This window comes from Bubalus bubalis, chromosome 9 (assembly GCF_019923935.1).
Source record: "Bubalus bubalis isolate 160015118507 breed Murrah chromosome 9, NDDB_SH_1, whole genome shotgun sequence".
Lineage (NCBI taxonomy): Eukaryota > Metazoa > Chordata > Mammalia > Artiodactyla > Bovidae > Bubalus > Bubalus bubalis.
In genome coordinates, this window is record NC_059165.1 from 6,148,454 (window position 1) to 6,174,089 (window position 25,636).

Below are 25,636 nucleotides of genomic sequence, written 5' to 3' on the forward strand. Positions count from 1 at the left end.
TCAAATTGCCAACATCTGCTGGATCATGGTAAAAGCAAGAGAGTTCCAGAAAAACATCTATTTCTGCTTTATTGACTATGCCAAAGCCTTTGACTGTGTGGATCACAAGAAACTGTGGAAAATTCTGAAAGAGATGGGAATACCAGACCACCTGAACTGCCTCTTGAGAAACCTATATGCAGGTCAGGAAGTAACAGTTAGAACTGGACATGAAACAGCAGACTGGTTCCAAATAGGAAAAGGAGTACATCAAGGCTATATATTGTCACCCTGCTTATTTAACTTCTATGCAGAGTACTTCCTGAGAAATGCTGGGCTGGAAGAAGCACCAGCTGGAATCAAGATTGCCGGGAGAAATATCAATAACCTTAGATACGCAGATGACACCACCCTTATGGCAGAAAGTGAAGAGGAACTCAAAAGCCTCTTGATGAAAGTGAAAGTGGAGAGTGAAAAAGTTGGCTTAAAGCTCAACATTCAGAAAACGAAGATCATGGCATCTGGTCCCATCACTTCATGGGAAATAGATGGGGAAACAGTGGAAACAGTGTCAGACTTTATTTTTGGGGCTCCAAAATCACTGCAGATGGTGACTTCAGCCATGAAATTAAAAGACTCCTTGGAAGAAAAGTTATGACCAACCTAGATAGCATGTTGAAAAGCAGAGATATTACTTTGCCAACAAAGGTCTGTCTACTCAAGGCTATGGTTTTTCCTGTGGTCATGTATGGATGTGAGAGTTGGACTGTGAAGAAAGCTGAGCACTGAAGAGTTGATGCTTTTGAACTGTGGTGTTGGAGAAGACTCTGGAGAGTCCCTTGGACTGCAAGGAGATCCACCCAGTCCATTCTGAAGGAGATCAGCCCTGGGATTTCTTTGGAAAGAATGATGCTAAAGCTGAAACTCCAGTACTTTGTCTGCCTCATGCAAAGAGTTGACTCATTGGAAAAGACTCTGATGCTGGGAGGGAATGGGGGCAGGAGGAGAAGAGGACAACAGAGGATGAGATGGCTGAATGGCACCACCGACTCGATGGACGTGAGTCTGAGTGTACTCCGGGAGTTGGTGATGGACAGGGAGGCCTGACGTGCTGCAATTCATGGGGTCACAAAGAGTCGGACACGACTGAGTGACTGAACTGAACTGAACTTATACTTGCTTCACAACACTGTGCTAGTTTCTGCTGTACACCAAAGTGAATCCGCCATATGTACACACACATCTCCTCCCTTCCAGGTTTCCCTCCCGTTTAGGTCACCACACAGCATGAGTAAAGTTCTCCACACCAATCAGCAGGCTCTCACTCATTATCCATTCTGTGCATAGCTGTGTAGACATGTCAATCCCAATTTCCCAGTTCACCCAATCCCCCTTTCTGCTCTTGGTGTCCATATATTTGTTCTCCATATTTGTGATTTTATTTCTGCTCTGTATATAAGTTGTCTCTTCCACTACTCTGGATTCCACAAATACATTTGAATACATATTTGTAATTCTATTTCTGACTTTCTTCACTCTTTATCACAATCTCTAGGTCCATTCACATTTCTACATATGACCCGGTTTCACCCTTCTTAATGGCTGAGAAACATTTCATTGTGCATATGTATAGCATCTTCTTTGTCTCTTCATTCTGTCAGTGGACATATATTTTTGTGTGTGGTGTCAGAGAGTGTTATAATATCATTCTTTTACATGCAGCTGCAGTTTTCCTGGCACCACATATTGAAAAGACTGTCTTTTCTCATATATATTCTGATCTTGCTGGATGAAGCACAAGTTGGAATCAAGGTTGCCGGAAGAAATATCAATAACCTCAGATATGCAGATGACACCACCCTTATGACAGAAAGTGAAGAGGAACTAAAAAGTCTCTTGATGAAAGTGAAAGTGGAGAGTGAAAAAGTTGGCTTAAAGCTCAACATTCAGAAAATGAAGATCATGGCATCGGGTCCATCACTTCATGGCAAATAGATGGGGAAACAATGAAAATTGTGAGAGACTTTATTTTGGGGGGCTCCAAAATCACTGTAGATGGTGACTGCAACCATGAAATTAAAAGACACTTACTCCTTGGAAGAAAAGCTATGACCAACCTAGACAGCATATTAAAAAGCAGAGACATTACTTTGCCAACAAAAGTCCATCTAGTCAAGGCTATGGTTTTTCTAGTAGTCATGTATGGATGTGAGAGGTGGACTAGAAAGAAAGCTGAGCCTTGAAGAATTGATGCTTTTGAACTGTGGTGTTGAAGAAGACTCTTAAGAGTCCCTTGGACTGCAAGGAGATCCAACCAGTCCATCCTAAAGAAAATCAGTCCTGAATATTCATTGTAAGGACTGATGCTGAAGGTGAAACTCCAACACTTTGTCCACCTGATGTGAAGAACTGACTCATTTGAAAAAGCACTGATGCTGGAAAGATTGAAGGTGGAAGAATGAGGTGGTTGGATGGCATCCCCAACTCAATGGACATCAGTTTGGGTAAACTCCGGGAATTGGTGACAGATGGGGAGGCCTGGCGTGCTGCAGTTCATGGAGTAGCAAAGAGTCGGATATGACTGAGCAACTGAATTGAACGGATTCTTATCTTCTTTGTTATAGATTATGTGATCATAGGTGTGTGAGTTTTCTCTGGGTTTACTATATTGTTCCATTTATCTATATTCCCTTTTTTTTTTCACCAGTATGATACTATCTTGATTATTGTAGCTTTATAGTATAGCCTGAAATCAGGGAGCCTCATTCCTCCAGCTCCATTTTTTCTTTCTCAAGATTGCTTTGAATATTTGGAGACTTTTGTGTTTCCATACAAATTGTAAATTTATTTTGTTTAAATTCTGTGAAACATGCCATTAGTAATTTGATAGGAATTGCATTGAACCTGTAGATTGCTTTGGATAATATAGTCATTTTGACAATATTGATTCTTCCAATCCAAGAATATGGCATATCTCTCCATCTGTTTGTGCTGTCTTTTATTTCTTTCATCAGTATCTTATAGTTATAATACAGAAATATAATACCTCCTTAGGTAGGTTTATTCCTAGGTATTTTATTTTTTTAATTTATTTTTTTTAGGTATTTTATTATTTATGTTGCAATGGTAAATGGAAATATTTCCTTAATTTTTCTTTCTGATCTTGTGCTGTTAGTGTATACAAATGCAAAAGACTTCTGCTCATTAATTTTGTATCCTTTAACTATACTAACTTCATTGATTAACTCTAGTAGTTTTCTGGTAGCATCTTTACAATTTTCTATGTATAGTAGCCTGTCATACGCAAATAGTGACGGTTTTACTTCTTCTTTTTTGTCTTTATATCCATTAGCATGACTGAGTTCCAGTTGAAATATTGCATTTGTATGTGGAAAAGGCTGAATAAGTGCACCATGTTAAAGATTTTCTCTGCTATCCAAAAGTAGGGCATTCTTCGTCCAACCTTTCATAAACTGAAATGCCATAATGTGAAGAAGCAGTTACCTTAGGACACATTCTTGCTAATGGATGCACAAAATCAAGGTAAAGCACAGATCCTCAGAGACACACTTCAAAGCTACCACAACTCAAAGCTGAGATGCTTAATGTAATTCCCAGGAAAAGCTTGGTCTTTTATTCTCAGTGCTCGGGATGTGTGCTTTGTCTTTAATAGCGCACTACAAAACAAACATTTAATGCTTTCTACCATTTTTGTAAAAGTGAAACTCCTCTTTTTTTTTTTTAATTAATGAAAATGGGTACTAATGAAGATCTTTCATAAAAGCTAAGTGGCATAAAGTGAACTTTTTCAAAAAACATGTGATACTTGTTTACTTAAGTCCATAAAAATATGGACTATCTACCTTTTGTAGAACTAGACAACAATTATGTTAGGGGAAAAAAAAAATCAGTGAAATTATCAGCATCCTATATAGACAGAAACCAGGAGTGAGTTTCAGCAAATGGTATTCAACTTCATGTATTAAGCCTTCTGCCAAAAGACTTTTAAGCCTGATATTCAGTGACTCATTAAAAAAGAAATAAGTTGTCCTGGAAGAACTGTGCTCATGTCTTTATATGTTTCTAACTCATCAATGATGTTAACATGAAAATTTAATTTATTCTTCTTGAGTTACTTGGGAAATAGAATGTGGAGGCAGGATAGCAGCTGGAATTTTTAACAATTTTAAAACAATGACACAGGGACAAATCTAACTTCTGATAAATATGATAATCAAACAGAATGAAAATGTACATAAATAAAAATTTTATGAAATGATTAAATAGATCTTCTAGATCTTTGCAATTTTTGAACATGAGGCTAATGACAGAGTCTTCTAATTTGGTTTAATTTTAGATAAGTCCACGAAATTAGATCAAAATGGAATCATATTTTGCCAATGATATAACTTACTTAGATTAAAAAGCTAATGATTCAGCTTTGCAAATACACATTTTGTCAAATGAGTAATGATTTGTTTTCAGAGTCATAAGGAAAATTAACTTTAGTATATCTATAAGGTAAGTAAAAGTAAACTAAAAACACTAAAGAAACACCTAAAGGAGCCTATAGATGGTGACCCTACAGATGCTAACAAAGAACACAATATGTAAATTACATAAATCTATTTACCTTGATTTGTTCTAAATACAAACTTAGGTTCTACACTTAAAATTAACCCCTTTTATATATCTTCAAGCAGGATTTAATTTCCATCCTTATGTGCTACCTGTGGAAGAATGTTGCTTTAGCACAGTTCGTATGCCTGGTTGGAAGTTGCAGTACCTTCTCTTAGTTTGGAATAAATTTTTCCATTTGATTTTGGTTTTAAAATATAATTGAAATAAATTATGTAATTATATTTTATCAAGACAAGTATTCTTTACTGTTATAATAGAAAAGTAAGCGTAACATGAGCTGAGTGTTTTAAACATATGTTTCACTATATTCAAATATAATCTCTAAGACTTCCCATTTTACACATGGGAAAACAGAAACATTTCTCCATGATTTGTGTAAGGTCATACAGTAAACAGCTGATGGTGTACTAGTCAAAAATTTCCCTTCTGGAAGTTTAAAATCATATTCCTTTGTAAAGAAAGCAAAGGACACAGAAGACATGAGTAAATATTAGCAATTATAATTGTGAGTTGTTAAGCTCTTATAAGATGGGAAGAGGAATTTGAAACATGGTTTAAATATATTTAGTGTCTAATATGAATGACGTATCAGTAATAGAAGCATTGTAGGAGTAACTCTACAATAAGCATAGAGTTTTAGAAATCAGACTTAAGAAATATTGTAAGTAGCATGCACTTTCTGTCAAAAAGGAAATATAGAGAAAATACTTCAAAGGACTAAAAGAAATAGAATACTATAAAATTGTTATACAGATAATCTTTTCTAAAAGTATTTTTTCAGAACAAATTTATGCTATATAGATAATTACTTCTTAAAATTTCAGCTAACTTGTTAGTTAATAATGTAGAACTTTCTCACAATACTTAATAATAACAACTTTAAATAGTAATACAATTTTAAAATAATAAAGCAATAATAAAAGTAACAGTTTTTTTCTATAATGTAGCATATTACAAAGAAAACTGCTTAGAATGAAATGATATGGAACTATTTCATTTTAGTAATTACCAGGAGGGGAAAAGAAGGTACAGAAAAGTGATTCATAGTATGGAACAAACATTTCTGTGCAAAGAAAATCAAAGTTTTCTGAATCTTAAATACTAATTTATGTTTTTTTTATGCCATTGAAAATGCAGTCATTTTGCCTAATGACTGAGCCATTCAGCCTTCTTAATTTCTAAGAATGAGAAAAACTATATTTTGCTATACCAATTCTTAATAAGACTTTGAAAATCTTAATATAGTTTCATAAGCAGTACTCATCAGTAACAACTTTTCCATAGGATGTTCACACCTCATTTTCAAGTATGAAGACTAAAAGGGGATTTTTATTCTATGGTAGGTATATTAATGGACTTCCCTGGTGTCTCAGATGGTAAAGCGTCTGTCCACAATGCGGGGGACCCGGGTTCAATCCCTGGGTCAGGAAGATCCTCTGGAGAAGGAAATGGCAATCCACTCCAGTACTATTGCCTGGAAAATCCCAAGGACAGAGGAGCCTGGTAGGCTACAGTCCATGGGGTCCCAAGGAGTCGGACACAAGTGAGCGATTTCACTTCAGTTCACTCACTTCAGGTATATTAATAGATGACACATTGAAAGTGCTTGCTGGTAATGAGCTTGATTGTTTCCTAAGACAATTTATACCTCCTTAGATTTTATATTATCAGAAAATTGCCCATTTTGTCATACTGAAAGATTATTTCCTAAGAATGATATATATTACATTCTAGTGGATCATATGTGTCGCTTGAAAATACTGTGTCCAAAATTCGTTTTTTCACACTAATTTTTTAATGCAAAATGCAACACTCTTTGCTCAGTACATGACAAAATTCTAATTGCCAGGACCAAAGGTTAAACTCATAACAGCACACAAGTTATTAAGAGATTAAATATTTTTATTAGTGTATGCTGAAAAATAGCAAAGAAACTAAAATAAATAAATAAGTAGATTGTTCTAGTGATGAAGATAACTTCAAACTGAGTTTTTTGTTTGTTTGTTTTTCAACTGCTTAATTCCAAAGTTGAGTTCAGTTCAGTCACTCAGTTGTGTCCGACTGTTTGCGACCTCATGGACTGCAACGCGCCAGGTCTCCCTGTCCATCACCATCTCCCGGAGCTTGCTCAAACTCATGTCCATCGAGTCAGTGATGCCATCCAACAGTCTCATCCTCTGTCATCCCCTTCTCCTCCCACCTACAATCTTTCCCAGCATCAGGGTCTTTTCCAGTGAGTCAGTTCTTCCCATCAGGTGGCCAAAGTATTGGAGTTTCAGCTTCAGCATCAGTACTTCCAATGAACACCCAGGACTGATCTCCTTTAGGATGGACTGGTTGGATCTCCTTGCAGTCCAAGGGACTCTCAAGAGTCTTCTCCAACACCACAGTTCAAAAGCATCAATTCTTCAGTGCTCAGCTTTCTTTACTGTCCAACTCTCACATCCATATATGACTACTGGAAAAATCATATCTTTGACTAGACAGATCTTTGTTGACAAAGTGATATCTCTGCTTTTAAATACACTGTCTAGCTTTGCCAGAGTTTTTCTTCCAAGAAGCAAGCATCTTTTAATTTCATGGCTGCAATCACCATCTGCAGTGATTTTGGAGCTCCCAAATATAAAGACCCTCTAATTTTTTCCCCATCTATTTCCCATGAAGTGATGGGACCAGATACCATGATCTTCGTTTTCTGAATGTTGAGCTTTAAGCCAGCTTTTTCACACTCCTCTTTCACTTTCATCAAGAGGTTCTTTAGTTCTTCTTCACTTTCTGCCATAAGGATGATGTCATCTGCGTATCTGAGGTTATTGATATTTCCCTGTCAATCTTGACTCCAGCTTGTGCTTCATTCAGTCTGGCATTTCACATGATGTACCCTACATATAAGCTAAATAATCAGGTTGGCAATATGCAGCCTTGACGTACTCCTTCCCCAATTTGGAACCAGTCTGTTGTTCCATGTCTGGTTCTAACTGCTGCTTCTTGATATCTGCACAAATTTTTCAGGAGGCAGGTAAGACGGTCTGGGATTCCCATCTCTTGAAGAATTTTCCACAGTTTGCTGTGATTCACACAGTCAAAGTCTTAGTGTATTTAATGAAGCAGAAGTAGATTTTTTTTTTCTAGAATTCTCTTTCTTTTTCTATGATTCAACAGATATTGTCAATTTGATCTCTGTTTTCTCTAAATCCAGCTTGAACATCTGGAAGTTCTCGGTTCACATACTGTTGAAGCCTAACTTGGAGAATTTTCAGCATTGATTTCCCAGCATGTGAAATGAACCTATTTGTAAAGGTGGATTTAATGATGTTTTTAAAAAACATGTTTTAAATAACAATACAAAATAAATAATTTTCCTTGAGAATTTATAAACTTTTCCACAGGACATTTATTTACTCCTTTAACAGATAGCTTTTGTTCAGTTTCTAAATCATGTCTGACTTTTTTCTACCCCATGAACTGCAGCATTCCAGACTTCCCTGTCCTTCACTATCTTCCAGAGTCTGCTCAAACTCAAGTCCATTGAGTCAGTGATGCCATCTAAAATTCTCATACTCTGTCATGTCCTTCTTCTGCCTTCAGTCTTTCTCAACATCAGGGTCTTTTCCAATGAGTCAATTATTCACATAGATGGACAAAGTATTGGAGATTCAGCTTTAGCATCAGTCCTTCCAGTGAATATTCTGGGCTGAGAGTATACAACATTGATGTACTTCTTTCCCAATTTTGAACCAGTCTCTTGTTCCATGTTCTGCTCTAACTATTGCTTCTTGATCTCTATACAGGTTTTGCAGGAGGCAGGTAAGGTGGTCTGATATTTCCATCTCTTAAATAATTTTCCACAGCTTGTTGTGATCCACACAGTCAAAGTTCTAGGGCAGTCAATGAAGCAGAAGTAGGTGTTTTTCTGGAATTCCTTTGCTTTTTCCATGATCCAATAGATGTTGACAATTTGATCTCTGGTTTCTCTGACTTTTCTAATTCCAGCTTGTACACCTGGAAATTCTTGGTTCATGTACTGCTGAATCCTGACTTAAACAATGTTTAGCATTTCCTTGCTAGCTTGGGAAATGAGCACAATTTTATGGTAGTTTGAACATTCTTTGGCATTACCCTTATTTGGGATTGGAACAAAAACAGACCTTTTCCAGTTTTGAGGCCATTGCTGAGTTTTTCAAATTTGCTGACATATTCAGTGCACAGAATTCTAAAAGAGATGGGAATACTATACCACCTGACCTGCCTCTTGAGAAACTTATATGCAGGTCAGGAAGCAACAGTTAGAACTGAGCATGGAACAACAGGCTGGTTCCAAACAGGAAAAGGAGTGCGTCAAGGCTGTATATTGTGACCCTGCTTGTTTAACTTATATGCAGAGTACATCATAAGAAACGCTGGGCTGGATGAAGCACAAGCTGGAATCAAGCTTGCTGGGAGAAATATCAATAACCTCAGATATGCAGATGACACCACCCTTATGGGAGAAAGTGAAGAAGAACTAAAGAGCCTCTTGATGAAAGTGAAAGAGGAGAGTGAAAAGGATGGCTTAAAGCTCAACTTTCAGAAAACTAAGATCGTGGCAACCGGTCCCATTACTTCACGGCAAATAGATGGGGAAACAGTGGAAATTTTGGGGGGCTCCAAAATCACTTCAGATGGTAATTGCAGCCATGAAATTAAAAGACGCTTACTCTTTGGAAGGAAAGTTATGACCAACATAGACAACATATTAAAAAGCAGAGACATTACATTGTCAACAAAGATCTGTCTAGTCAAGGCAGTGGTCATGTATGGATGTGAGAGTTGGACTGTGAAGAAAGCTGAGTGCCGAAGAATTGATATTTTGAACTGTGGTGTTGGAGAAGACTCTTGAGAGTCCCTTGGCCTGCAAGGAGATCCAACCAGTCCATCCTAAAGGAGATCAGTCCTGGGTGTTCATTGGAAGGACTGATGCTGAAGCTGAAACTCCATTACTTTGGCCACCTGATGTGAAGAGCTGACTTATTTGAAAAGGCCCTGATGCTGGGAAAGATTGAGGGCAGGAGGAGAAGGGGACGACAGAGGATGAGATGATTGGGTGGCATCACTGACTCAATAGACATGAGTTTTGGTAAACTCTGGGAGTTGGTGATGGGCAGGGAGGCCTGGCGTGCTGCGGTTCATGGGGTTGCAAAGAGTCAGACACGACTGAGCGACTGAACTGAACTGATTGAGTGCAGTACTTTAACAACATCATCTTTTAGGATTTTAAATAGCTCAGCTGGAATTCTATCGCCTCTACTAAATTTGTTTGTAGTAATGGTTCCTAAGGCACACCTGACATTCCAGGATGTGTGGCTGTAGGTTAGTGATCACACCATCATACGTATCTGGCTCACTAAGCTTTAAGGAAACCTCAATTGTATGCAGAATAATTTTGTATGGTTATTAAAAGTAAATTGTCAGTATTATTTTACACTGTAATGGAAAGTGTATGCCTGAAATACATTGCATTTGAGTCATATGATTAGATGCTAGACATGCCAACATAAAGATATATGACGGTAGAGACTCATAGAATGCTAAACCCTGAATTATAGAACATTTTTCCTATAGAATTTGACAACTCTTACTGTGCTGTCTCTTTTTTGGTTTCCTTGTGGTCTGAATTAAATGCTCTCTTCTTGTTTAAGGACTTCCTCAAACTTTTAAAATAAGTCCAAGCTACATGATCTAGTTTCATTCTGCTGTCATTTTCCTTCACAGAAATAATAAGCCATGTATTTATTGTGTGTTGAATATCTTTTTAAGAATCATTCAATACATGTCTGTCCTATCATCAGACACCTGATGTCTAGTACAGCTCTCCATAAATATTTTTGAGTGAAAAATGTAATAATTGAGCATGAATTCCTTCTGACATTTATAGAATTATATAATAATGTGTTGAAAATGGCATGTATAAGGGACTGATCTGTCCACCTATATGACAGTTGATTCTGCTATAAACATCTTTGACAGTTATAAGGTCAATGAGTCTCCCTTTGAAAACCTTCTGTGACTGGACATGTATTTACCCTGGCTGCTCCCCGTTCATTATTATGGCCTCCCTGATAGCTCAGTTGGTAAAGAATCTGCCTGCAATACAGGAGACTCCAGTTCAATTCCTGGGTTGAGAAGATCTGCTGGAGAAGAGATAGGCTACCCAGTCCAGCGTTCTCGGGCTTCCCTTGTGGCTCAGCTGGTAAAGAATCCATCTGTAATGTGGATGACCTGGGCTTGATCCCTGGGTTGGGAAGATGCCCTGGAGAAGGGAAAGGCTACTCACTCCAGTATTCTGGCCTGGAGAATTCCATGAACTGTATAGTTTATGGGGTTGCAAAGAGTCAAACACTGTTGAGCGACCTTCAGTTTAACTGAGTTCATTATTACACAAATTTCACAGTGTAGACATTCCTATTTCAGGCTTAATCTGTCTCCATTTAATGTCCACACATTTGCCTCAACTTTATGCTTTTAGCTATATAGGTGAAAAAAAGCATTCTATCTTCCTCATGAAAACTTTCAAATACAGTATTTGAAGCTTTTGATCATATTTCCCCCAAGTATAAGTATATCTATACATAACGTTGAGCTTCCCAGGTGGCTCAGTGGGAAAGCATTTGTCTGTCAATGCAGAAGATGCCAGTTCGATGCTTGAGTCTGGAAGATCCCCTGAAGTAGGGAGTGGCAACCCTCCATTATTCTTGCCTGAAAAGTTCCATGGACAGAGGAGCCTGGTGGGCTCCATAAGGTTGCAAATAGTCTGACAGGACTGAGGGACTTGAGCACAACACATACATAACATTGCCACTTTCTGAAACTAAATTGGTTGAAATGATCTTTCGTATCCAGATTACTTTTATTTAAAGAGTTCTACTTTGGCTGGATTCTTATTAATATAGTGAGGCCTCTCAGGATGGCAATCATGTGTTGACCAAATAGTGCAGCATTATAGAGAAAATATATGTATTAGACACTAGTGATAACACCAGCTATATCCCTTTAGCCTATTTGATTTAGGACATCTGTGATGAAAAATCCTGGATATTACTTCTAAGTGCTCAGTCACTTAGCTATGTAGTACTGTTTGTCACTCCAAGGACTGTAGCCTGCCAGTCTCCTCCATCCATGGATTTTTCAGGTAAGAATACTGGACTGGGTTGCCATTTCCTCTTCCAGGGGATCTTCTTAACCCAGGGATAGAACCCACATCTGCTGCATCTCCTGCACTGTAGGTGGATTCTTTCTTGCTGAATCATCATGGAAGCCCCACTATTTTCAATATCACACACTAAATGATTATAGTAGAGTCTCTCTGTTTTGCTCTCTCAGAGGGTCAAGGCCAACCAGCTGTGTACAAGCACAGCCCGGAAGTTCAGAGGAGTTGATCAGTACAGAACGGGAAGTGATGGGTCAGCGCTGCGGCCTCCCCTTTCTCTGATACAAGAATTCTGAGGGTCTCCAGTTGCCCATCATTATAACAAGCTTATTATCATGATTTTATTGATATGTGTCCTCTATCTTGTTCTCAATTTCCTCTTCCTTTTTTGTTTTTGCTTCTGAATGCATGAATATTCTGCCAAATATACAATAGCATACAAATCCTTATTTCATGGTCTGCTTTCAAAGGAATCCATACTAAGAACTGTTCAATTCTAAATAACTATCCTTGTATTATTACAGCTTAGTAAATTCTGATATTTTTGTGAGAGCAAAGAAATATTGAAATACCATTGACTATCTTAAAAATAGTTGTTTATTTTTCTTATGTCCTAAGTTATACACTAAGTGTTTTTAAATTAACAATTTTTCATGCAAAGACTATATCTTTATATTTATCTCTTTCAAATACTGTATTGATGTGTCATATCCATTTCAAAAACATGTCAGCATATTTTAAGGCATATGACATATCTTTCTGCCTTTACATACGACTGAGATGATATAAGTGCTGCTATTATGGTCTTTACCAATTGATAAAGGAGACACTAAATATAAAATCATCAAGGACAGAAAATGTTCTCATCCCTCTGTTACAGTTGTTCTAAATTTAATCCACTCACTGGAATAATTTATATTCTTTCTGGAATGACTTTTAAAATCTTTATCTACATTTATTTTTGTTTCAAAAATCAAAAAGAATGCATATTATGTATAATCCAATCTTTTATTTAAAATCAATATTATGATACAGCATTGGAAATGTTGATAATAGAAGTTAAACTTAAAGACTGTTCTATACACCTGTGCCTCTTTTGCTGTCTCACATACAGGGTTATTGTTACCATCTTTCTAAATTCCATATATATGCGTTAGTATACTGTGTTGGTGTTTTTCTTTCTGGCTTACTTCACTCTGTATGATAGGCTCCAGTTTCATCCACCTCATTAGAACTGATTCAAATGTATTCTTTTAATGGCTGAGTAATACTTCATTGTGTATATGTACCACAGCTTTCTTATCCATTCATCTGCTGATGGACATCTAGGTTGCTTCCATGTCCTGGCTATTATAAACAGTGCTGCGATGACCATTGGGGTACACGTGTCTCTTTCCCTTCTGGTTTCCTCAGTGTGTATGCCCAGCAGTGGGATTGCCGGGTCATAAGGCAGTTCTATTTCCAGTTTTTTAAGAAATCTCTTCTCCATAGTGGCTGTACTAGTTTGCATTCCCACCAACAGTGTAAGAGGGTTCCCTTCTCTCCACACTCTCTCCAGCATTTATTACTTGTAGACTTTCGGATCACAGCCATTCTGACTGGCATGAAATGGTACCTCATAGTGGTTTTGATTTGCATTTCTCTGATACTGAGTGATGTTGAGCATCTTTTCATCTGTTTGTTAGCCATCTGTATGTCTATTTGGACTCTGTGGGAGAGGGAGAGGGTGGGATGATTTGGGAGAATGGCATTGAAACATGTATAATATCATATATGAAATGAATCTCCAGTCCAGGTTCGATGCAGGATACAGGAAGCTTGGGGCTGGTGCACTGGGAAGACCCAGAGGGATGGTATGGGGAGGGAGGAGGGAGGGGATTCAGGATGGGGAACACGTGTACACCCATGGCGGATTCATGTTGATGTATGGCAAAACCAATACAATATTGTAAGGTAATTAGCCTCCAATTAAACTAAATAAATTTATATTAACAAAGAAATTAAACTTATTTAAATTAAAATTTGTCATTAATCATTTCATTTATTCTTTATCACAATTTTATGATATATATTGTCTTCATTTTAAAGAGGGTAAAAATTATCCTTGGATGATCTAAAGCTGATTAAGTGTGTGTGTGTATATATATATATAGATATTCAAACATCCATATTAATATATGGTGGATTGAGAGTTTTCTCAGATTTTTTTGACTCCCAAAGATTACTTTCATAATATATTTTATCAGCACAATAATAATGCTCAGAATTGCAGTTTTTTAAATCAATATTTTGGCCACCTGATGCAAAGAGCTGACTCATTAGAAAAGACCCTGATGCTGTAAAAGATTGAGGGCAAAAGGAGGCAGAGGTTGAGATGTTTAGACAGCATAGCCAACTCAAGGGACGTGAATTTGAACAAACTCTGGGAGGTAGTGAAGGACAGGGGTGCCTGGTGTGCTGCAGCCCCTGGGGTCACAAACATTTGGACACAATTCAGTGACTGAAAAACAACATCAATGGTTGTTTTACAATGCTGTGTTAGTTCCAAGTGTAGAGCACTATGTATAGCGCAGGGAATTATAGTCAGTATCTTGTAGTGACCTATATATCAGTCAGTTCAGTCGCTCAGTCGTGTCCGACTCTTTGTGACCCAATGAATCGCAGCACACCAGGCCTCCCTGTCCATCACCAACTCCCGGAGTTTACCCAAACTCATGTGCATCGAGTCGTCCCCTTCTCTTCTCCTGCCCCCAATCCCTCCCAGCATCAAGGTCTTTTCCAATGAGTCAACTCTTCACATGAGGTGGCCAAAGTATTGGAGTTTCAGCTTTAGCATCAGCCCTTCCAATGAACACCCAGGACTGGTCTCCTTTAGGACTGGTTGAATCTCCTTGCAGTCCAGGGACTCTAGAGAGTCTTCTCCAGTACCACAGTTCAAAAGCATCAATTCTTCGGCACTCAGCTTTCTTTACAGTCCAACTCTCACATCCATACATGACTACTGGAAAAACCATAGCCTTGACTAGACAGACCTTTGTTGGCAAAGTAATATCTTTTGAATAAGCTGTCTAGGTTGGTCATAACTTTCCTTCCAAGGAGTAAGCATCTTTTAATTTCATGGCTGCAATCACCATCTGAATTGATTTTGGAGTGCAAAAAAATAAAGTCTGACACTGTTTCCACTGTTTCCCCATCTATTTGCCATGAAGTGATAGGACCAGATGCCATGATCTTAGTTTTCTGAATGTTGAGCTTTAAGCCAACTTTTTCATTCTCCTCTTTCACTTTCATCGAAAGGCTTTTTAGTTCCTCTTCACTTTCTGCCATAAGGGTGGTGTCATCTGCATATCTGAGGTTATTGATATTTCTTCCAGCAATCTTGATTCCAGCTTGTGCTTCTTCCACGTTTCTCATGATGCACTCTACATATAAGTTAAATAAGCACACACATACACACAGTAAATTTTTACTGTTTATTTTATATACAGTGGTGGTATCTATTAATCCCATGCTCTTTATTTATGCCTCTTTCTCTTTCCCCTTTGTGGCCATAAGTTTGTTTTCCATTTCAGTGAGTTTATTTCTTTTTTGTAAATAAGTTCATTTTTATTTTTTAAATTCCACATGTAAGTGATATTATATAGTATTTTTTTGTCCTCTGTGACTTAGTTAACTTAGTATGATAATCTGTAGGCTCATTCATGTTTCTACAAATGGCAATATTGTGTTATTTTATATGACTGAGTAGTATTCTATTTCATATATGTACCATATCTTCTTCATTCATCCCTTTATGGACATTTAGGTGACTTCTGTGTCTCAGCAAATCCAGAAATGGAATGTAATGGCTATAAAAATTTTTATTACAATTTACTTTATACAATTAACTTATTACTCTGAGAAATAAATATGATCTAAGCACTTGTCACTTTTTACAATAATGGTTTCAACAGTATATCATGCTTTGATTTCTGTGTTATTTCCACAGATTTATTATTTTACCTATGATAATTTAAAGTTCTTTGCTTCCATTTTATGTTATTTACTTTTGTCTTTTATGCCTCCATGTTTGTTTTTATGTTTTTCTTTCTATTATATTTCATTGAATTTCCTATCATGTTATGTGATTATTTTGCATTTTTTTATTCAATTTTTGTATTAAATTCAGACAGCTCACATTTTCTCTCCTTATGTTTTCTTACTATCTCTTTCCTAAGCTCTTGTAGCTACAATTATACTCTGACTTTATTGGTAGAAACAATTTCTTGAGTAAGATTTAAAAAAAACTGAAATCCTAACACAGTTTTCATCTATTCTTCTGTGGGTTTTCTAGAGAGTATTTTTACTTGACGTTTGATTTTCCTATGCCTATTTTGAATATGCTGTTATAATATCTTTGCATATATTCTGTATGATTCCTTTGATGATTTGTTATTGAAGGAGTTATGTTCTCTTAACAGTTCTCTTGTCATCCGATTAGCATAAAGGAAGTGCCAATGCCCTGTTGTAGGCTTTCAACTGATCTAGGGTTTTGTTTGTGAATTCATTTAGCTTATACATTTTAACCAGTAAATGGATAGGTAGGTGTGAGCTGTGAGAAAATCAGTATATATCTCTTCTCACTTGTAGACATAAAGAGAGAGTGAGAGAGAGAAAGAGACTGCAAGACTGCTTCCCGGAAATCCTCACCCGCGTGATTGTCTTCAAGTACAGGTTCTCAGTTGCTCATTTCTATTTTGAGCCCTAGAAGCTCCTGCTGCCAGTTGGTTCATCCTATTTGCACTGCTGTAAATAACAGTTTAAGTTTTACTGTGTAGAACGTGTTCTTTATTCTGGAGAAATCAGCCTGGTTGAGTCTTCCTGAGATTTAGTGATAATTCTCTTCTCTAAAGTGTCCCTGCCTTGTCTCCATACTTTTGAAAGCTGTTCTACATCTGTTAAGCTTTTGTGTTTCAACTTTTAAGAGGCTTTGTTGAAGACTTTGTACGTTTCTCATTCCCCTTGTTCTTCATTCATTTCTACAGGGGAATTAATGTCTTGTGCTGTGCTCCAGTGACTTATACATGTAATGGATAATCTTGTATTTAATTATAGTAGCATTTTTTAAAATAAATAATGCACTCTGCATTATCCTAATGATGCAAATCTATGAAAAAACTTCATCAACATAATCCTCCCATGCATGTAGACCCTAATCTCCTCACTTGAATTTTCATACTTTGGTTAAAATTTTTGATTTTTAATCTAGTTTACTTTATTACATTATTATTTTAAAATTATTTTTGGAAAAATTCATGCTGACATTTCCCTTATGTTTTCTAGCCATACTGATGACAACAAATGTGTAGCTTTTACACATGAACAACACTGATCACTCTGCAAGATTTTGCTTTGTTAACTTTCTTGTATCACTAAATTAAAAAATTTGCTTGATATTTAAAGTTAGCATTGATTTCTTTTTAGTTTTTTCTTTGTGTGTGTGTGTGTGTGTGTGTTTTTAATTTCATTTTTAAACTTTACAATATTGTATTAGTTTTGCCAAATATCGAAATGAATCTTAATGTGTGATGCACACACTTTTAATATTGAAGATTTTGTTTATTTTTAAAAATTTGATTATTATTTAATTCATGTACAATCATTGATAATCAAAAATACATTAATAGCACAGCATTAAAAAAAGGGATGGTATGGGGAGCGAGGAGGGAGGAGGGTTCAGGATGGGGAACACATGTATACCTGTGGCGGATTGATTTTGATATATGGCAAAACCAATACAATATTGTAAAGTTAAAAAATAATATAAAATAAATTTTTTTTTTAAAGTATCCATGTTCTAATAATGCACATACAAACAATTTTAAAATTAAAATTTTGAAAAGTGAGAAAAGGGCATTAGGACAATCAGAGGGATGAATTACCAATAATTACTAAGACAGCAACGAAAGTTATTTGTATCCAAATTGTCATTTTGATAGGATCATCTTTGAGCTCACATTTGACATTGTCTTGCAATATTTTCTGTATTGCAGAAGACACCATCATGAAAATTCCAGGATCCCCTACCTGTAAATGTGAGGGATTCTTAGTCTAGTTGACTTCTTCCCCTTTTGTGTTTCCTGACCTTTGTTTTTGTGACTGCTGTTGCCATTACTCTTTAAAACCCAGTTTACATATCTCTTTCTTCATTAAACATTGCTAAATTATCTGCCATTTATGCTGTTTATCCTAAAGCCTTTCTCTTTTCCGGAATTTATCATCCTGAAAAAATGATTTATTTCACTTAGTAGTGATTCTTCAAATGACAGTAGATTTTTGTATTCAAAGATCTGAGTGTATTTTCTGAAAAATAGAAATTACTCAATAAATAGTTGAAAAATAGGTCATGTGATATAATTACACTAATTGTTAAAGCACTATTGAAAACAATGGATTATCTCCTATGACAAGTTATCTGAGAGTTGAGAATGTTTTAAAATGTTTCTAAAATAATCAAATTACATTCACTTCAGTTCAGTCGCTCAGTCGTATCCGACTCTTTGCGACCCCATGAATTGCAGCACGCCAGGCCTCCCTGTCCATCACCAGCTCCCAGAGTTCACTCAGACTCACGTCCATTGAGTCAGTGATGCCATCCAGCCATCTCATCCTCTGTCGTCCCCTTCTCCTCCTGCCCCCAATCCCTCGCAGCATCAGAGTCTTTTCCAATGAGTCAACTCTTCACATGAGGTGGCCAAAGTACTGGAGTTTCAGCTTTAGCATCATTCCTTCCAAAGAAATCCCAGGGCTGATCTCCTTCCGAATGGATGGGTTGGATCTCCTTGCATTAGGTTTCTGTTTTTAGGGTACCTACCCATGTAGCCTAAGCATATAATAGTTTTTAAAATCTCATCATCATGTCTCAGTATGATATGTATTAGTTTCTGGCTCAAATAATGAAAATAGAATTACCCTGTGGTACACTATATATCACTCACTCACTTCAGTCATGTCCAGCTCTTTGTGACCCTATGAGCTGTAGCCTGCCTGGTTTTTCTGTCTGTGGGATTCTCCAGGCAAGACTACTGGAGTGAGTTGCCATGCCCTTCTCCAGGGGATCTTCCTGACCCAGAGACTGAACCCACGTCTCATTATATCTCCTGCATTGGCAGGAGGGTTTTCTACCACAGCAAATATATTAAAATTATAAGGAATCATTTGAGTACTTCAAACACTGTCATAGCTGCTTTCATATACTTTATTTCATTTTATTCCACTTGACTCTCATTTACTATCTCACAGGTAGTGAAATATTTTTACCAAACACCAACACATAATGATTATTTTAAAATATTGACTACTATAACTAGAAAATGCAAAGCAAAAGCCCCAATAAATAACACCATCCATGGACAGCTACCTTTTATGATAGGTGGATTTTTGACTAGCTTTTCTTCCTATGTAAACATAATTTAGTACTTATAAAAGCAAGATAACAGAGTATTTAAACTCTTTAGTGATTGTCCCCATAATGTTACACACACACGTTTTCCTTGTATTATGGATTGAACGTTGTGTGGTCCTTGCCCCACTAATACTAATAGTGAAGCCTTAACACTAAAGAGATATATTTGGAAATGCAGCCTCTTAGGAAGTAGCTTAGGTTAAATGATGCCACGAGCGCAGGACTCTTATAGGAATTGTGTCCTTTTACTAAGAGAGAGCTTCCTGCCTCCTCACTCTCTCTGAGAATGCTTGAAGAGGCCAGGTGGGCACGCAGCAAGCTGATGCCTGCCTCTCCAGGCCAAGGAAAAATGCTTCAGAATCAAATTTGTCATGCCATGCTTGATTTTGTACTTCCCAGACTTGAGAACTGTGAGAAACAAATTTCTTCTCTTAGAGTCACCCAGCCTGTGGTACCATGACATCCCATCATACAATATACTGTTAAACATAAGTTAATTAGCCTTAATGCTATTTCATCTTATAGATGTATTCTAAATTATTCTTTCCCTAGTATATTATTTCTGAATGTTTAACATTTGAAAACTTCCTATAATAATAATACCCCATATATACTTTTTTACCTCATCTTAAGATAGGTTCCCTCAGTTCAGTTCAGTTCAGTTCAGTTGCTCGGTCGTGTCTGACTCTTTGCGACCCCATGAATCGCAGCACGCCAGGCCTCCCTGTCCATCACCAAGTCCCTTAGTTCACTCAGATTCACGTCCATTGAGTCAGTGATGCCATCCATCCATGTCATCCTCTGTCATCCCTTTCTCCTCCTGCCCCCAATCCCTCCCAGCATCAGAGTCTTTTCCAATGAGTCAACTCTTCACATGAGGTGGCCAAAGTACTGGAGTTTCAGCTTTAGCATCATTCCTTCCAAAGAAACCCCAGGGCTGATGTCCTTCAGAATGGACTGGTTGGATCTCCTTGCAGTCCAAGGGACTCTCAAGAGTCTTCTCCAACACCACAGTTCAAAGGCATCAATTCTTCGGTGCTCAGCTTTCTTCACAGTCCAACTCTGACATCCATACATGACCACAGGAAAAACCATAGCCTTGACTAGACGGACCTTTGTTGGCAAAGTAATGTGTCTGCTTTTCAATATGCTATCTAGGTTGGTCATAACTTTCCTTCCAAGGAGTAAGTGTCTTTTAATTTCATTGCTGTAGTCACCCTAGAGAAGGAAATATTTGGTCAAAGACTATAAGCATTCTAAGGAATTTGATGCACATTGTATTGGAAGAAGACTAATAAATTGATCTTTTCAAATATGACAATATTTTACCAGTTTAATGCAAAGAGAAAACCACAAACTAAACTTTAAATGACAGTTTTCTTGGTAAGTGAAACATTGATTGATGTTGTATTCATAATGCCAAATAATCTTTTCCTAAGCAGCTTTAACCTGTCTTTGAAATGGCCCAGACATACATACATTCAAACACGTTTTTATTTTTATTTGTTTGCACTCAAATATTGACTGAGAATTTTTCACCATTATTTTGGCTTTTAGCAATTGGCAAAGTATTTTGTCTTCATCAGATATCTTCATTGCAAAAATACCAAACAAGAACAAAAAATTGGTCATGGAAATAATGTTTATATTATTATTTTATCCAGTTGTAAACAGTTGTCTGTGCCTTAGTCTTTCTGTTTTTTCAGTGTATACTTTGAACACATATAAATTATTTTTATCAATTTTTTATTGAAATATACTTGATTTACAGCATTGAGTCAATCTCTGCTACACTGCAAAGTGAGTCAGTTTTACACATGTGTACATTATTTTTTATATTCTTTTCCATTATGGTTTTTCACAGGATATTCAATATAGTTCCCTGTGCCATACAGTAGAACCTTGTTGCTTAAGTTTCCCCAGTGGCTCAGAGAGTAAAGAAGCTGCCTGCTAATGCAGGAGACCTGGGTTCGATCCCTGGGTCAAGGAGATTCTCATGGAGAAGGCCATGCAATGCACACCAGTATTCTTGCCTGGAGAATTCCATAGATAGAGGAGCCTGGCAGGCTGCAGTCCATGGGGTCACAATGAGTTGGAAATGACTGAGCGACTAACACACACATACACACAGATACACACACACATACACACACACACAGACAAACTCTTTTAATTGAGGATTCTGAAATGCTCAATTCTGGGGTCTGATCATTAACTGTTCATGGAACCAAAATGTGTTCAACTATTGCTATAGTGAGAGTTCATCCAATTCTCTCCTTTATCTAGATCTTCCAATCTAAAAGACATCTAGATACAATTATTGCTGTATTGACTATGCCAAAGCCTTTGACTGTGTAGATCACCACAAACTGTGGAAAATTCTGAAAGAGATAGGAATACCAGACCACCTGACCTGCTTCTTGAGAAACCTGTATGTAGTTCAGGAAGCAACCGTTAGCACTGGACATGGAAAAACAGACTGGTTCCAAATAGGAAAAGGAGTGCGTCAAGGCTGTATATTCTCACCTTGCTATTTAACTCATATGCAGAGTACATCATGTGAAACACTGGGCTGGAAGAAGCACAAGCTGGAATCAAGCTTGCTGGGAGAAATATCAATAACCTCAGATATGCAGATGACACCACACTTATGGCAGAAAGCACAGAAGAACTAAAGAGCCTCTTGATGAAAATGAAAGAGGAGAGTGAAAATGTTGGCTTAAAGCTCAACATTCAGAAAACGAAGATCATGGCATCTGGTCCCATCACTTCATGGGAAATAGATGGGGAAACAGTGGAAACAGTGTCAGACTTTATTTTTTTGGGTTCCAAAATCACTGCAGATAGTGACTGCAGCCATGAAATTAAAAGATGCTTGTTCTTTGGAAGGAGAGTTATGACCAACCTAGACAGCATATTAAAAAGCAGAGACATTACTTTGCCAACAAAGGGCCATCTAATCAAAGCTGTGGTTTATCCAGTAATCATGTATGGATGTGAGAGTTGGACTGTGAAGAAAGCTGAGCACTGAAGAATTGATGCTTTTGAACTGTGGTATTGGAGAAGACTCTTGAGAGTCCTTTAGACTGCAAGGAAATCCAACCAGCCCATCCAAAAGGAAGTAAGTCCTGAATATTCATTGGAAGGACTGATTATGAAGCTGAAACTCCAGTATTTTGGCCACCTGATGTGAAGAACTGTGTCATTTGAAAAGACCCAGATGCTGGGAAAAATGGAAGGTGGGAGGAGAAGGGAACGACAGAGGATGAGATGGTTGGATGGCATCACCAACTCAATGGACATGAGTTTGAGTAGACTCCGGGAGTTGGTGATGGTCAGGGAGGCCTGGCGTGCAGCAGTCCATGGCGTTGCAAAGAGTCAGACATGACTGAGTGACTGAACTGAACTGAGTACAAAGGGATTTGGAATTGCCAAGCCATATACCATAACTATATATATAGCATTATATGGTTATACTGTAATTATATATGTGCTATGCTGTTCTTACTCACTTGTGTCCAGCTTTGGGACCTCATGGACTCTAACCCACCAGGCTCCTCTGTCCACGGTAATTCACCAGGCCAAAATACTGGAGTGGGTTACCTGACCTCCTCAGTGGATCTTCCCAACCCAGGGGTTGAACCCAGCTCTCCTGCTTTGAAGGCAGATTCTTTACCATTTGACCCACCAGGAAAGCCCAAGACTACTAGAGTGGGTAGCCTATCCTTTCTCCAGGGGAACGTTCCAACCCAGGAATTGAACCAGGGTCTCTTGCATTGCAAGCACATTATTTACCAGCAGAGCTACCAGGGAAGCCCTAGGAAAAAGGAAAACAAAATAAGTTCTATGTTTAGATTGAAAAAAATAAACTTTGATCACCCAAATCAAAATTGCTGAGCTTTACAATTGCTGTGCAGGATCATCAAATCTTAACTAACTTGTGTAGTTCTCGTCCATCTCTGTTGCTCTGGCAATTATCTTAATGTGAGAAATACCTGGAAATACATTTAATGGTTCTTAAAGCAAAATTTCATTAAGTAAATATTATCAAAAATGTTTGATCTATACTCATGAATATTTTCATTATAAAATATCAATATCACAGTAAAGAGTAATAAATGTTTGAGAGCAAACTGTTTTAAATAAAAATAAATTTAGAAGATTGTTTTTTTAAAAAGTTGATTTTTAAAACAAGCCAAAAAAGGATTATATTTTAAACCCTGTCAGCACAATAATATCTTGAGTAGATAATGCAACTTTTGATACATATTAAGTATAACCCATTTTTTACATGAAGATTTGTGCAACGAGCACATTCTTAGTTTTTTGAAAAACATAATTGAATTGAATGCTTAGAAGAGAATACTTATTTTGACCAATTGTTAAGCTGAATTGAGGTAGATATACCTTGATTAACCTCTGTGTAGCAGTTTCTTTTAGTTAGCAGGTCAACTATTTTTTCATTAATGACATTTTAATTCAAATGAAATTGAATTGAATGCACTGTTGAAAATATAATGTGTATTAGTAGAGAAGAAAGAATCTTTTTCTGCTGCTCTCTAAGTAATATTTCTTTCAACCAAAGGGAGAAATTTTTCAAAATTTCCTCTCTTCCTCAGTCACCCTCACATGACTCTGCAGTCATGCTGCAGAGTTTCTTGTGACATTTCTTTAAATGAAATTGCTAACAATGTACTTATTATTAAGTCAGTTATTGCTGATTTTTGTTATTTCCATAGGATAGAGAGAAAGGAAAGAAAATTTAACTCTCAGGATTTAAGGTTTCTATATTTTTCCTAAGGGCTTCCCCGGTAACTCGGATGATAAAGAATCTGCCTGTAATGCAGGAGATCTGGCTTCAGTCCCTAGATCAGGAAGATCCCCTGTAGGAGGAAATGACAACCCACTCCAGTACTTTTGCCTAGGAAATCCCATGGGCCGAGGGTCCGGGCAGGCTGCAATCCACAGGGTCACAAAGAGGCAGAGATTGAAGGGACTTAGAATAGCACAACACGTTTGTTCTAAAAGTGAATAATTTATTATAAAGTCATAATACAAGTGAGCCCACAAAGTATTGCAAGTGAAATATAAAAATCTACTTATTTATTTGTTTATTAAATTGATATCCCCATTATTCAATGGGTGGATTTTTAGCAATCAAAATGTTTTAAAATATAGTTTTGCACTTAAGTTTCATATTTGACCTTCTATTTTAAAGTGATATCAGAAATACAAAGAAAATTTCTCTGAGAAGCAAATTTACCTTCAGGTTCACCAGAAAATCTCTGTAAAATGAAACAGCCATTTTCCAGACTTTGGCATTCTAGGTAAATTAACTTCAAATCATTAAATGAGCTTGAAGGGATTACAAATTGCTGCTTATGATCCTAAACTCTAGTCAACCCATAGACATATAAAACATGTTTAGAACACTAAATATTAGTAAAAAATGTTTACCAAAAGTTTATGTAAAACACAAAATACCTAGAGTATCTATATTTTTCCAAATGGTGCCATACAACTGAAATACCTCTACTTATCTGAGATTATAATCTAGATAGAATATACTTACTTGCAAAATGTTTATAAGTTTATCTGATTTATATGCAATTTGATGACATGACTTTTTCAATGACCTGGATGAAGAACAACTCTGGTTAGTGTTAGCTTTTTAACTAAAACTTTCATAAACCTGGTGAAAATGCATTCATTTTTGGAATGTTACAGTAGATATTAGGGTGTCTATTTTGCTGACTAGACTTTTCTATCTTAGTTCAATCTGACAATATACATAGACTCAGCCTACATATAATAGTTTAATTAAAAGAAAATTACCCTTGGACAGTTGTGGTTTTGCTATACATGAAATGACAATATGGTAATACATGAGATAATATAATTTAAAATTTAGTCCTTTGTGTATAGAGAAAACCAAGCTGTCAGTAAGTTTCATGTGTATTTCGCTTCCCCAGATTTATGTGTGATTTATAATTCATAAAAATTGTTTTAAGGGAAAATAAGAATGCCTATAATGTGATCTCCATGTCTCTCTGGGATGGTTTTAGGAGCACTGTACACTTTATTTACTACGGTTGTATAGCAAGAGAGTGCCTAGAAATCTCGTCCCTCCTTGAGACTGAAGGAATAGTGTATGTGCATAAAACAATATTTACTGCAGTTCTGGGAGGTCTATAAATATCACCACTAGAACGGCTGATTAGGCTGTCTCACTGCACTTTCTCTGCCTCTATATATTTGTTTGTTGTTATTTTTTGCTTACTTTATTTTGTTTCTTGATTCTGTCTCCTTCAGAGACTTTCTGAAGTATGACTCCTAAGCACTTAAGGTTACCTCAGTGAAGGGAAAGAATTAATGTGATTGTGTCC